Source organism: Alosa sapidissima, chromosome 24 (genome assembly GCF_018492685.1).
Source record: "Alosa sapidissima isolate fAloSap1 chromosome 24, fAloSap1.pri, whole genome shotgun sequence".
Taxonomy (NCBI): Eukaryota; Metazoa; Chordata; class Actinopteri; order Clupeiformes; family Clupeidae; genus Alosa; species Alosa sapidissima.
Window position 1 is genome coordinate 3,811,196 of NC_055980.1, and position 12,371 is coordinate 3,823,566.

Genomic DNA, 12,371 nt, shown 5'->3' on the forward strand with positions numbered 1-12,371 from the left:
TTGCACCTTCACCATGACACTCACTCTCTTAAGCACCTCACCATGCACACAGAACTACAGGCCCTGTCACTACAAGTGTCTCAAATAATATATTTAGTATTTAGTTTTGTTAGTTTTTCTTATCTCCTACTGTCTCTATTGTACAGTGGAGTTTGGTTATATGTTTATACTTATATTTACCATTTCTGCTGTAAGTGCATGTTGTGTGTGATGTCTGTATGCTACTGAGACCCCCTGAATTTCCCCTTGGGGATCAAAATAAAGTATCTATCTATCTATCTATCTATCTATCTATCTATCTATCTATCTATCTATCTATCTATCTATCTATCTAATCAGAATACAAGATCTACACCCATCACACTACCTTAGCAACCATCAAGATAGCCAGAGAACCCACCCACCCTGCCCATGCATGGACTGTTCAACCTTCTGCCCTCTGGCTAACATTATCACAGTATGTGGTGCAACACTGCCAGACTCAGCAAGAGATTCTTCTCACACGCCATCAGACTACTCAACTCCCTCTATAATACACAAAGATGGACTGTTGAACTCTTGAACACACACACAGACTGTCTGAACACATATGTTTGGAAGTCACATCCTCTAAAATGCTACTTTTTTTTAGCAATAATTTACTGTTTCTCTTCACTTCAGTGCTTCTCACAATTCACCAGTGTCAAGTTTACACTTCTTGTTACATTGTGCAATAATGCAACCACTATGAAAACAATCTGCAATATATTTTTTCTTAGATTGTCTGTAGGACTATACCTATATTTTTTTGTGGTGCGTTTGGGTCCAACCCTTAAGAAAGACTGTGACAATACCTATATATTTTTGTGAGTTTATGCGGTCTAATATGCCTTCCTGTTGTTGTCTTACATGCACCTACCTTTTATGTTTGCACATTGAGCTTAGAAAAATGCAGTTTGGTTCAGCTGTGCACTCCTTGTTGTAGGGTCAGAATGACGATAAAGCTCACTTTGACTTGGACATGAGCTTATTTTTTTTTATGAAATCAACAACAAAAAATATTGCATCATAGAGACATGTTATGTGGTCACATTTTCTTTTGAGAAACAGTCTGTAAAGTGGGTAAAGGGTTTGAATCACAGAATGCATCTGAGAGTGTGTTCACAGTGGGTCCCTTTCAGTCTTAAAATGAAATTGGATTGATGAGTCATGTGACCACTCCAGAGTTTTGGTTTGGGTGAAGAGAGAACACATAGAGTACACATACAGTAAACACATACAAACATCTTTGAATTGGAAAATGCGTAGATACTAGATACTCTAATGTGCTATGAAAAAACATTGCTTGCAATCATTGCCGCCTAAGTACCGTTTTATAACTTTATGTATTCAGCATCCTGCAAAAGTGAGTGAGAACCCACAGATGCTAAGACCAGTATTTAAAGGATGTTTTTTGTTTTCTAAAACAAGAGACAAGAGGGGTTTATTGCTTTTTCACAGGGAGATAAATCAAATCCTTGCCTCAAAAAGTCAACTGTCAGTTGTCATGAGGTGAACTCTTGTGAACTACAATGGCCTATTTGCTTTGGCATCCGGCTTCACTTCATTGTCATTGTCAGAGATAGCCGAGACGGACAGCAGTCAAGTGACATCGACCAGGGTCACCTCGGCTCGGCAGCAGAGCCAGGCAGCTAATCAAAGCCCATCAGGCAGCAGTGGAGAGTGCGCATTACCCCCAGGTGCATCCACAGCCTCAGCCTGCAATTGAACTGAGTACACAGAGAGATGAGCCACTTCCCTGGAGGCTACACCATGCAGCAATATCAGTTTTTCCCACTATAAAGGGGATCCAGGTATTTAGTATTGGGTGTAAAAGCTACCAGTATTAAGAATAGCAGCCATTGTACCAATGTGAACAGTGTTCCAGCACAAATATATTCTAATAGCTGAGGTCTTGCTCTCTTGTGAAAGGTGGAAACGCAGACTTTCTGAGACACCGACCATCCTCCCATCTTCCTCTGAAAATAGTGAGCTGTCTCCTGTGGCAAGGGGTGGGGAAGGGAGATAAGTATAGTTAACTGTGTGCTTAAAGATGCATTGGGCCGTCCTTTCAGGAGCGTACCTGTCATGGGGAAATTTGGATTGACACAGACATTCCTTTTTCCTTTTGTTGTAGAGGAGGTGAAGTCATACTTAATCTGTGTGGGAAAACTGAACCCAGCAGCTATCTTTTTTTCCAGAGTTGCACAGACTAACATTCAGTGAATAGGGAAAGCAAGCAGCTGGAGATTTCAGTGATGCACCTTCCAGAAAGATTTCTCTCCTTTGGTGCCGACAGCTGAGTCTGACTACCAGGAGTCCCATTGATAAGGGAGGAACTTTTTTGGCAGGATTAAAAGGACATACTGCCGTGAGAGGATAAAAGGTGTGGATTTATAGACATATGGATTGACAGCATTTCAATGTTATATCAGGTGAAAATTATAGCCTTTTTGTTCATTGTTAAAGAATACAACAAATTCCATATTATTGATTGAAATTCAGTGTTTTTGTCATACCATTTTAATTGAATCATATATATATATATATATATATATATATACTATATATATATATATATATATATATATATATATATAGTATTTCTAAAGCTGTAACCAAGTTGTAATTTATATTGATTTTTGCTCACAACAATGACACAAAATGTTTTTCACTCTTCAGAAATGGAGCAAACAAACAGAAAACAACTCATCACGCCAGCTAAAAGTAAAGTGTTGATAAAAGGGTATTCATTAGAGCATCTTTGCCTTTGTAGAGTTGTTTGATAAACACATCTTGTGGCTCCTCAACTTAAGTGAGCTTTCATCGTAAAAAGCTTTAGTTGTGCTCACTTTGATCATCCTGATGGGATGGCACTCCCTGCAGCTGTCACTAACACCAACTTTCACAAAAAAGGAAGGTAATTAATTGTTTTCCCCCTTTCTCAATAATGTGTTTAAAATGGGACCATTAGTTCTGTAGGATAAGGGTAGGGCTGTGTAATGAGCCTGTAGAGAGAACAGAACCAGCGAATTAGTCATACTGGTCAAAACTGCACAAAAAGCAACTGGTTATTTTTTAATGCATTTACAGTTAAAATGTTTCAGTATTGCTTCCTCCATCCAATGGATTTCCAAAAAAATATTTTAGGTGTGCATGTTTCAAGTGAATGCTTTAGCATTAGCGTTTTTAGAATGCTAGGTTCATCAACAGCTGCTGCTCTTTGCCAACAGAAAAAGGGGGTAAAATTACAACTGGGCCCCTTGCTGTTTATGATTTGGGTGACAGATGGAGACCCTTGGTATTCACTGATCTCAATGGGAGATGAGTCATTATTGTGACTGCCACTGCGCTGGCATCTGAGCCCACTGCACTGTGTGAGCTGTTGACATGCTTGATGATAATCACATGGTCATTGACTCTGGCAGCCAGCGGAATCAATAGAGCTGACATGTGGGTGACTTTGAGGAGAATCATAATCCTGCATCTGCCTTGATGCTTTCCATTTTCAACATCAAATGGGAGCTGAAACCCCGGAATTGCATCCTAAAAGCTTTGGTGACATATAGTGGGGTTTTTTTTTACATTCTGTTTTCATTTGGGATTTTCAAATAATTTGTAAACAACAAAAAACAAAACAATCTTTCTTCTTTCGTCTGTACGTTTTCTTTCTACACGTCTGTGCCTAGAATCAGAATCTCCAGAATAGATTGCGGTCATTCCACCACTAACAACACAGCACCTTTGGTTACTGGCTTCCAACTTAAACATTAACAAGAGAGTAGGATGGTTCAAGCTGTCTGTCACATCCTCACAGCTATCACTGACATAGAAAACTGGGAGAAAATAATGACTGGTGCACTCTTGGGCTCTGTGATCACAAATATGTTTTAGAATGGTGTGTGGCTACGCTCAACCACAAGATACTTCCAGTAAGAGCCCCAATTATTCTGTGGAAAACTCGGGGGCTGGGAGGAGTCCCACAGTGGCTTTGTTGACATATACTATTATATATTGTTGATCTATTCACCAAGTGGAGTTGTATGTATGCATATCACATTTGTGTGCACACGAGCCACACTCAGTCAGGTGATATAAATAATTATACATCATGAAGTACAGTGGCCTGTTGAATATGGCTGTGTATTGTCAAGAATATGGCAATATGTTGTCCAACACAGGGGTTACAATTCAATATACTGTAAACTGTCATAGCTAAAGCAGTCTGAAGGAGAGCAACACGCCAACGTCGAAACGTCACGCTTATTAAATTATCAATGTTGTTGACTCTGTACCTAACTAATAGTTTTTCAGAATGTGTGTGTCCTCCCTTCAGTTGTATTAATGGTCATGCCTGCCTGAAATATTTGTTCGCAAATCTAATTAAAAATCAGTAGATTTTTCAGAATTTATACATGGACAGATCTATTAAAATATAAATATAATATCACAGTGCTGATAAATCTGTTCTGTACTCATGTTCTTTCTCATATGCACTACACATTTCCACCCACAGAGACAGGTGCACAGTATGTATAGAATATGCATCCGGACAGGATGTATTTTTGTGTAAAGCAAGCCTGTCTTTACAAAGATAGTAGGCTTACAGAACAAGACCAGACATAAAACAAGCAGACTCCGCGCTCATGCAGACAAAGATAAAGTTTAAAATTCCATCGAACTACAGATCCGCTACCCGATCTGGCTAACTTACATAGTGCGGTTATAGCCGATAGAGGGCCGCGAAGCGAATGCAGAATTGCCGTTCACCCTGTTACGAGTTGATGAACCACTGAAACGATTTTGGAAACATTATTTTAAGGTAGCCTACAAAAAACTCTTTGGTGTTGCTTTAACTAGCAAAAGTGAATTTGGACAAACCCTAACTGCACATGCACCATGCACTTCAGACAATACACAGTGTGATAAAACAGGGCCCCATCATCGGAAATCACATCACTAGGCTGCACAGTCAAGTGTCAAAAAGAAATAAATAAGGAGAAAGTTTTGAGATGATGGGTGTGATGTAGATAAGCAGTAAGACAGCTGCTACTCCCATCGCTCATTCAATCCATTTCTATCTTTTTCTCCAGCCCATATTTCAACACTATAGTCTCCAATGTTCAAGAAAGTTTAAATAATGATGGAGAATCGCTCAGATGGAACCTTCTACCAGGGGCAAGTCTGATTTGAGCAAATGTTCACAGTTTCAGACAATAAAGGTCTTGTGCTATCATTGTCCATGTGTGTTGATGCTCTAACAGATGTCTCTCATATCTGCTCTGTAATATCCTTTAAATGATGCTGACACATCATCTGACTGATGAGGTTATGTTGAAGCAATGTAAAAAACATTGCTGTCGCAATCAAAATGATTTCAAGATGGCCTCGAGAATATACATTACAAGTACCCAAAAGTGCAGTTTTTCCATTTGTAAAATTAAGTAAAATTAGTGTTATTGTTGATAACATGGACTCAACATACCATTTACTCACTAATAGTTATCAGGAAAAACATGCTGTTTTGGATGGATAATTTAAACTTCTGTAAAGAGCTACATCAACCTTATAATCCATTTCACATTGCTGACTACTCTAAATGTCAAATATGTTTACCAACTCTCACTTCAGTGGTAGGTTCAAACAATGTGAAATTGTCATTTTTGACTTTTGGTTGAATGCCATACATTTCATACTGTATGAACACACCTTTATTATGTACTCACATGCAGAATAATATTTTGTTTGAAAAAAACAAAACTATTACCTTTCAAGCACTTGGATTGAACCCAGTTGGATTTGATTATTATTATGTAATGCAGTGCAGTTGGTACACTGATGCTTTAATAAATCAAACTATTGAAACATGGTCCTTCTCAGAGCATCTCTACCTGTGCTCGGTGCCACCTGTGCTATGGTATTTAGCGGGCCTCAGAGCATCTCTACCTGTTCTCTGGCCACCTGTGCTATGGTATTTAGCGGGCCTCAGAGCATCTCTACCTGTGCTCTGGCCACCTGTGCTATGGTATTTAGCGGGCCTCAGAGCATCTCTACCTGTGCTCTGGCCACCTGTGCTATGGTATTTAGCGGGCCTCAGAGCATCTCTACCTGTGCTCTGGCCACCTGTGCTATGGTATTTAGCGGGCCTCAGAGGAGGAGGTGGAACTTTGCCCCTTGAGAGTAAATCCCTCATTACTCAGCCAGCTGGTGACAAGAGCACAGGGACATGGTGTGATCCCAAATGTACAGCAGTGTGAGATCTGCTACCTCTCCCTGCCTGAGAGAGAGAGAGAGAGAGAGAGAGAGCGAGAGAGAAAGAGAGAGAGAGAGAGAGAGAGAGAGAGAGAGAGAGGAAGAGCAGCAATTATAATAGGAACAAGACAGGACCATGGCCCATACAGAATTAATGAGAAAGTCTTGAACTGTCATTGAGACCTCCACCTAATAAGCATAATAATACTGATGGTTATATAAATAGAGGTCAAGTGGATATCAACTCTGTCACTGCCTTTCACCTTGTATTTTGCCTCCTTTATAGTTACTAATGCTAATTATTGGGAAGTCAACTGACCAGGTGAAAAATCCTTTGAACTTGGTGACTTATTGGTAAGCAGAAGTAAGGGTGCCTGACTGGGAAGCACACACAAGACCGGTAGAGAGATACTGTATGTGTAATCAGAAGGGTGCCTGGCTGGGAAGCACACACAAGACCGGTAGAGAGATACTGTATGTGTAATCAGAAGGGTGCCTGGCTGGGAAGCACACACAAGACCAGTAGAGAGATACTGTATGTGTAATCAGAAGGGTGCATGAAGCACACACAAGACCAGTAGAGATATACTGTGTAATAAGAAGTAAGGGTGCATGACTGGGGAGCACACACAAGACCAGTAGAGATACTGTATGTGGTTTTGTAGCAAAATCAGCCAAAACACTTCTATTGGATTTTGGTTTTGGAGTACGGTCACTAAAAGGAGCTGTAAAAGAGTTATCTGAGACTGCTGAAGAGGCGAGCCCATGCTATGACTGATGCACACAGACTACTTTTGGTCATGTTGCAACCTGAATTGACTCAGAGATCAGTGAAATATTGTTGCTGTGTTTGTTGAGTGCTGCTGCCCACATCAAGAGGCTTGGATTTCGGTTGGCTGTGTTGCTGATTGGATCCTAAATGGCCACAACAACGAAAGGATTGACTGAAGAATTTGTGGTATTTGTTGGTGCCTGCATCAAAGGTTAGCATGTTGTTTGGTTATGTTGCTAGTTGGATCATAAACGGCCTCAGCAACCAAATTACCAAATTATTTGTTGGAGAACCCATTATGACTGTGGAGGTGGGTGGGTCTGGGGTGCCAGACACTACTAATGGAGCCATCTGGTGGTGTCGTGGGCCTAATTTAACGAAACACCAATGAAGGAAGATGCCTACTTGATAACCCTGAGAAATATTGAAGGCTGCTCTGTTGGTGATGCTGTTTTTTTTGCAAGATTGCTTTGTTGGTGACTTTCTTTTTGTTGCTTTAGTTCTTTGATTCAGGCAGCTGAGAGTGCATGTGGTACCGTGAAGGACTGTTCTGGTACAACATGCAGTGCGTTTGCAACTGCCGCCATCCAACTGTGCATTGTAGGAAATATCCCTCCTGGGTGTTTCTGAAATCAAGGTCTGAATATTCAGTTAGAAAATAGTAGAACCACAAGAAACACATACTAAGTATTCAATAAAGCAAACTTCACCATTTCCACATATTCATGGAAATTACTCAGCAAAACATGGCATTAGCTCACTATTTGTACACAGTCATACGGTTATCCTCTACATGGCTCATTATCCTTACAGGAACTACACTGTACTGTATATCCACTAAACTTAGCAACTTTGCAACCAGCCTCCACCACCAATCTTATATCTATTTTCCTGACTGTTGTATTAATTATGATAGAAGCTTCTGATTCTCTCTTCTCTCTCTTCCCTCTTGTCCATCCTCTATACCCAATTGGCTCCAAGTAGCTATCCCCTTGTGGGTTCTTCTCAAGCTTCCTCTTCTTCCAGTTCTTAGAGTTTTTTAGAGTTTTTTCCTTGCTACTGCCGCCTAATTGCTTGCTCACATTAATAACATTAATAGTTAAAATAGAAAAGGAAGTGCATTGTGTGATGATTTTGCTAATATTATTACACCTTAGCTAGATTCAAGATTAATTTATTGTTTCTCATGCAGCTATAAATAATGAAAACTAAGTGTAATTATGCAGGTGTGTTGTGCTGATGGTGTAGCAGCTTTGACTGAATAAAGATAGTATGTGTCTGTCAAAATGTGTGTGTGTGTGTGTGTGTGTGTGTGTGTGTGTGTGTGTGTGTGTGTGTGTGTGTGTGTGTGCGGGGCAGGGAGAGGTAGCAGATGCATTGTTCATCAGTCTGGTTGCCTGATGGAGAAAAGTGTTAGTGAGGCTGCAGGTGCGGGCCTTGAGACTGCTTGCTAGATGGCAGCAGCTGAAACAGGGTGGCTGTGCTCTTTAATTATTCTGTGGGCTTCACTGCATCATCTGGTGTACAAGTCCTAGATGGAGGGGAGCTCACAGCCGCTGATGCCCTAGGCATCGTGCCAAACATTTCCCGACGTCTAAGGTGGAAGACGAGTTGTTATGCTTACTCCCCCACATGGTTGGTCCTCTGTGATGGAACAGTGGACTTGTATTGGTTGACTCTCTCAACAATTCTACAGCCGTTGACAGTGATAGGGTCCAGCTTCACTTCTTTTCCCCTATAGTTCACAATCAGCTCTTTGGTCATAGTGATGTTGAGAGTGAGGTTGTTTTAATGGGACCATTGTGACAACTCGCTGATCTCTCTCATTGTTGTTGGTAATCAGGCCAGTCACTGCAGTGTCATCTGCAAACCTGATAATCATGTTGGCATGAGTGTGCAGAGAGTAAGGTGTACAAAGTAAGTATTGTACATGCCTCTCAAAGCGCTCACCATGGGAGTCAGTGCCACTGGATGCCATTTAAGGATGTTGCTTTCCTTTTCCTCAGCTAGTTCTGTTGATGTAAATTCTGTCAATTTTAGAATGTCTCTAAGCCATAGTGCCCCTTAAATGTTTTGAATGTCATCAACTATCTCTTTCTTAAGATGATACAACTGGCAACCAGAAATAAAGTTCTGAGTGCCACTTTTACTAATGATAGCAATGAAATCAAGACACTTTCCACAACTGCATTAATATTATTGTGTGTGTGTGTGTGTGTGTGTGTGTGTGTCTGTGTATGTGTGTGTGTGAGTGTGTATGTGTGTGTGTTTACGCACGTGTGTAAGAGAGACTGCCTTACATGATGAAGACGCAGGCCTGGTGTTTTACCCCTGGGCCTCTCATGGCCTTGCTAATGGCGCGTTTGCTATCATTGACATCAGGGAGCAGAATTGAAATCCACCACCATTAGTGGGGCCCAGGATCAATGCAAGAGCAGTGAACCCAGTGAGACAAATGGCCCCCAGATGAGAGCCCTGGGGAGGGAGAGAGACGAGACGAGGGGGTCACCGGGCAGGCAGCCAGCTGGTGTGACCTCGGCACTCTCCATCTTAAACAGCAGGGAACAGGAATGGTAATCCTGCCGGTGACAGTTTGCTGGCTTCTCTGCTCAGCGGTGGCAATGGAGGTTGGGGGGGGGGGGGGGGGGGCGGGGGGCAGTTGTGTGGTTACTGGGATGTGTAATCTGGAGCCTGTTAGCCTGCCTTGAAGTGCTTGGGTTAAGACTTAACTGAGGGTTGGGAGAAAAGATGTCTCTTAGGAAGCACTAAAGAGCTATTGAGGCATTAGAGTTGCTTATGGAAATACAGCAATGTTGTTATTAGAGCTCTTTGTCATTCTTCCATTCAGCATTGAATGTGGTTTGAAGTGGTGCCAAGAAAATAACCTGCTTTCGCCGTTTTCAAAATTATGTAGGTCATTTAAAAATGTTTTCCAGTAACTGCTTCAGAAAATAATTACAAAAGAATTGGCCATTCAACCAGAAAATGCTTTTTTTTCCCAATAAACATTTAATACTGGGCCAAATCTTATGTGACATGATTTAACATTATATGTTAGGGTAACCATAACACTATTTCCATGAAACCTCTAAAAATTATATACAACAGACCTTCGGTGTTAGGCCCCCAATCCACATTCTGCTTTAACATCTCCCTAACATACACACCAACAGCTGTGCAATGGAGATGGAGAATGAAAGAGAAGGTTCATGACATTCCCACCAGTTGATCATCTTCACATACTAGAGCACAAACAAGCTGCTGTGAGAAATGTGCCTCAGCACATTAATCATGGACAGCACAGCAACTAAAGAGAAGGAGGCATGATCAATCTCACCACGAGGTGATACGGAATAAAACATGAGCACAGGGCCGCGGAGACCTTTTGTTTGCATGTACCACCCCTGCACAAGTGACTAATCTACTCCCAGAGCAGAAAATGAGCCCGCAACCAGGAATATATGCATATGATTTCTTTAATCACTAAATAATTAGATCATGTGGGCTATGCCTCTGTGTGGCTCGTGGTCACAGATCATAAAAACGCAAATGGCAGTTTGGAACGTTGCATGTGTTCAGGGCTGGGATCTACCAATACTGTGTGTCTTTTCTGTTCTAGCCCTCACCCACAGCACAATGGCGCTCACAGGGTATGGAGTTGGCTGCGACAAGTACTTTGGTGATTTACATAGAACATTTGAGGTTGTGAGTGTAAATGCCTGTCAAAAAGTTGAAATGATCATGTGTTGATTTGGGAATTATTTAAAAGTAGGAAATATTCTCAAAAAAATTAAATAAACACAATACAAGCACACAACACAATGCAAAAGGAAATGGCCACTCATTTAAACTAACCTCTAAAGACCTTTAAATTGACCTCTTAACCTCTACAGGTTTACTGTAAAATGGTATAGGAAGGGAAAGTGAAAACCAGCGCCCCAAGTGGTTGCGTTCCTATCAAAGAGCAGCTCCAATGTTAAGTCCCATAGACCTATTTTTAAAAAAATATTGTGAAGCCAAATCAGCGATGTTATCCACCAAAAATATTTTTCAGTGTCTATACAGTAATAATCTTCTAACTGTGAAAATGTCAGACCCTATTTTGCCTTATTTAAGAAAATCAAAATTGCTCCTTTTGTTTCATAAACAAACTACAAAAGAAGTCACGTGACTTTACCCTTCAACGTTACTCACGGTAGCATGGTTTGTTTATTAGCCTGGTTAGCATTGACACTTAACACTTACAGCCAGCTCTTCATGTGAGTAGAAGCACAACACCAGTTATCCAGACAAAAGGTTATCACCACGCGGTTTACATCACGTTCCGTTATTACAAAAATATGTTAAGCCAGTTAAGCAAATTGCTGTATTGATCAGTTAGAGATTAAGCGCCCAAACATGTGACGTCACATGCAGCTGTAGTTCCTTATCACCGTGTTACGACAAAAACTCAAAACAATTCAACTGATCCTAAAAATAAGTATAAGTATATATACTTTTTTGATCCCGTGAGGGAAATTTGGTCTCTGCATTTAACCCAATCGGTGAATTAGTGAAACACAAACATCACACAGTGTACACACAGTGAGGTGAAGCACACACTAATCCCGGCGCAGTGAGCTGCCTGCTACAATGGCGGCGCTCGGGGAGCAGTGAGGGGTTAGGTGCCTTGCTCAAGGGCACTTCAGCCGCAGCCCACTGGTCGGGGCTCGAACCGGCAACCCTCCGGTTACAAGTCCAGAGTGCTAACCAGTGAGCCACGGCTGCCCCTAAAGGTATGACCACTTGAAGCAATAGAGGTGACCCCAGTGCCTAACATATGGAAGACATTAAATTAAGATCCCAATGTGCACCGAGATATATTTTTTCTAAAAATAAAATCCCATCCACTCCGCTAAACTCTAGGAACGCAACCACTAGATGGCGATGAGATTACTTTCCCTCCCTATTACGTGTCTGATGACCAAAGGAGATATTATTTCAAACGGTTATTATCATCATGTTACAATGCATCATTTTATTTCTTTTCTCATTATCTTCTTTTTGTTGTTTGCCTCATTAATTCTATGGACAGGAAATCCAGGAGAGTACTGGGTAAATACACATTATACACACCATTTTTTGTTCGTCCAAGGAAACGGTAGTGATTGACAGTGGATCCTCAGGGAGCTTGCTTGGATACATGAGATTGGAATAGGATTCCTCCAGAGATTACTGATGTAATCTAAACACTGTTGCAGCGATGACTACTTGAAGTCTCTCTCACGGGGGTGGAGGGAGCAATCCTCGGCTTAACCATCTTTTCATTTGCATAGAGATGTTGAGGTAA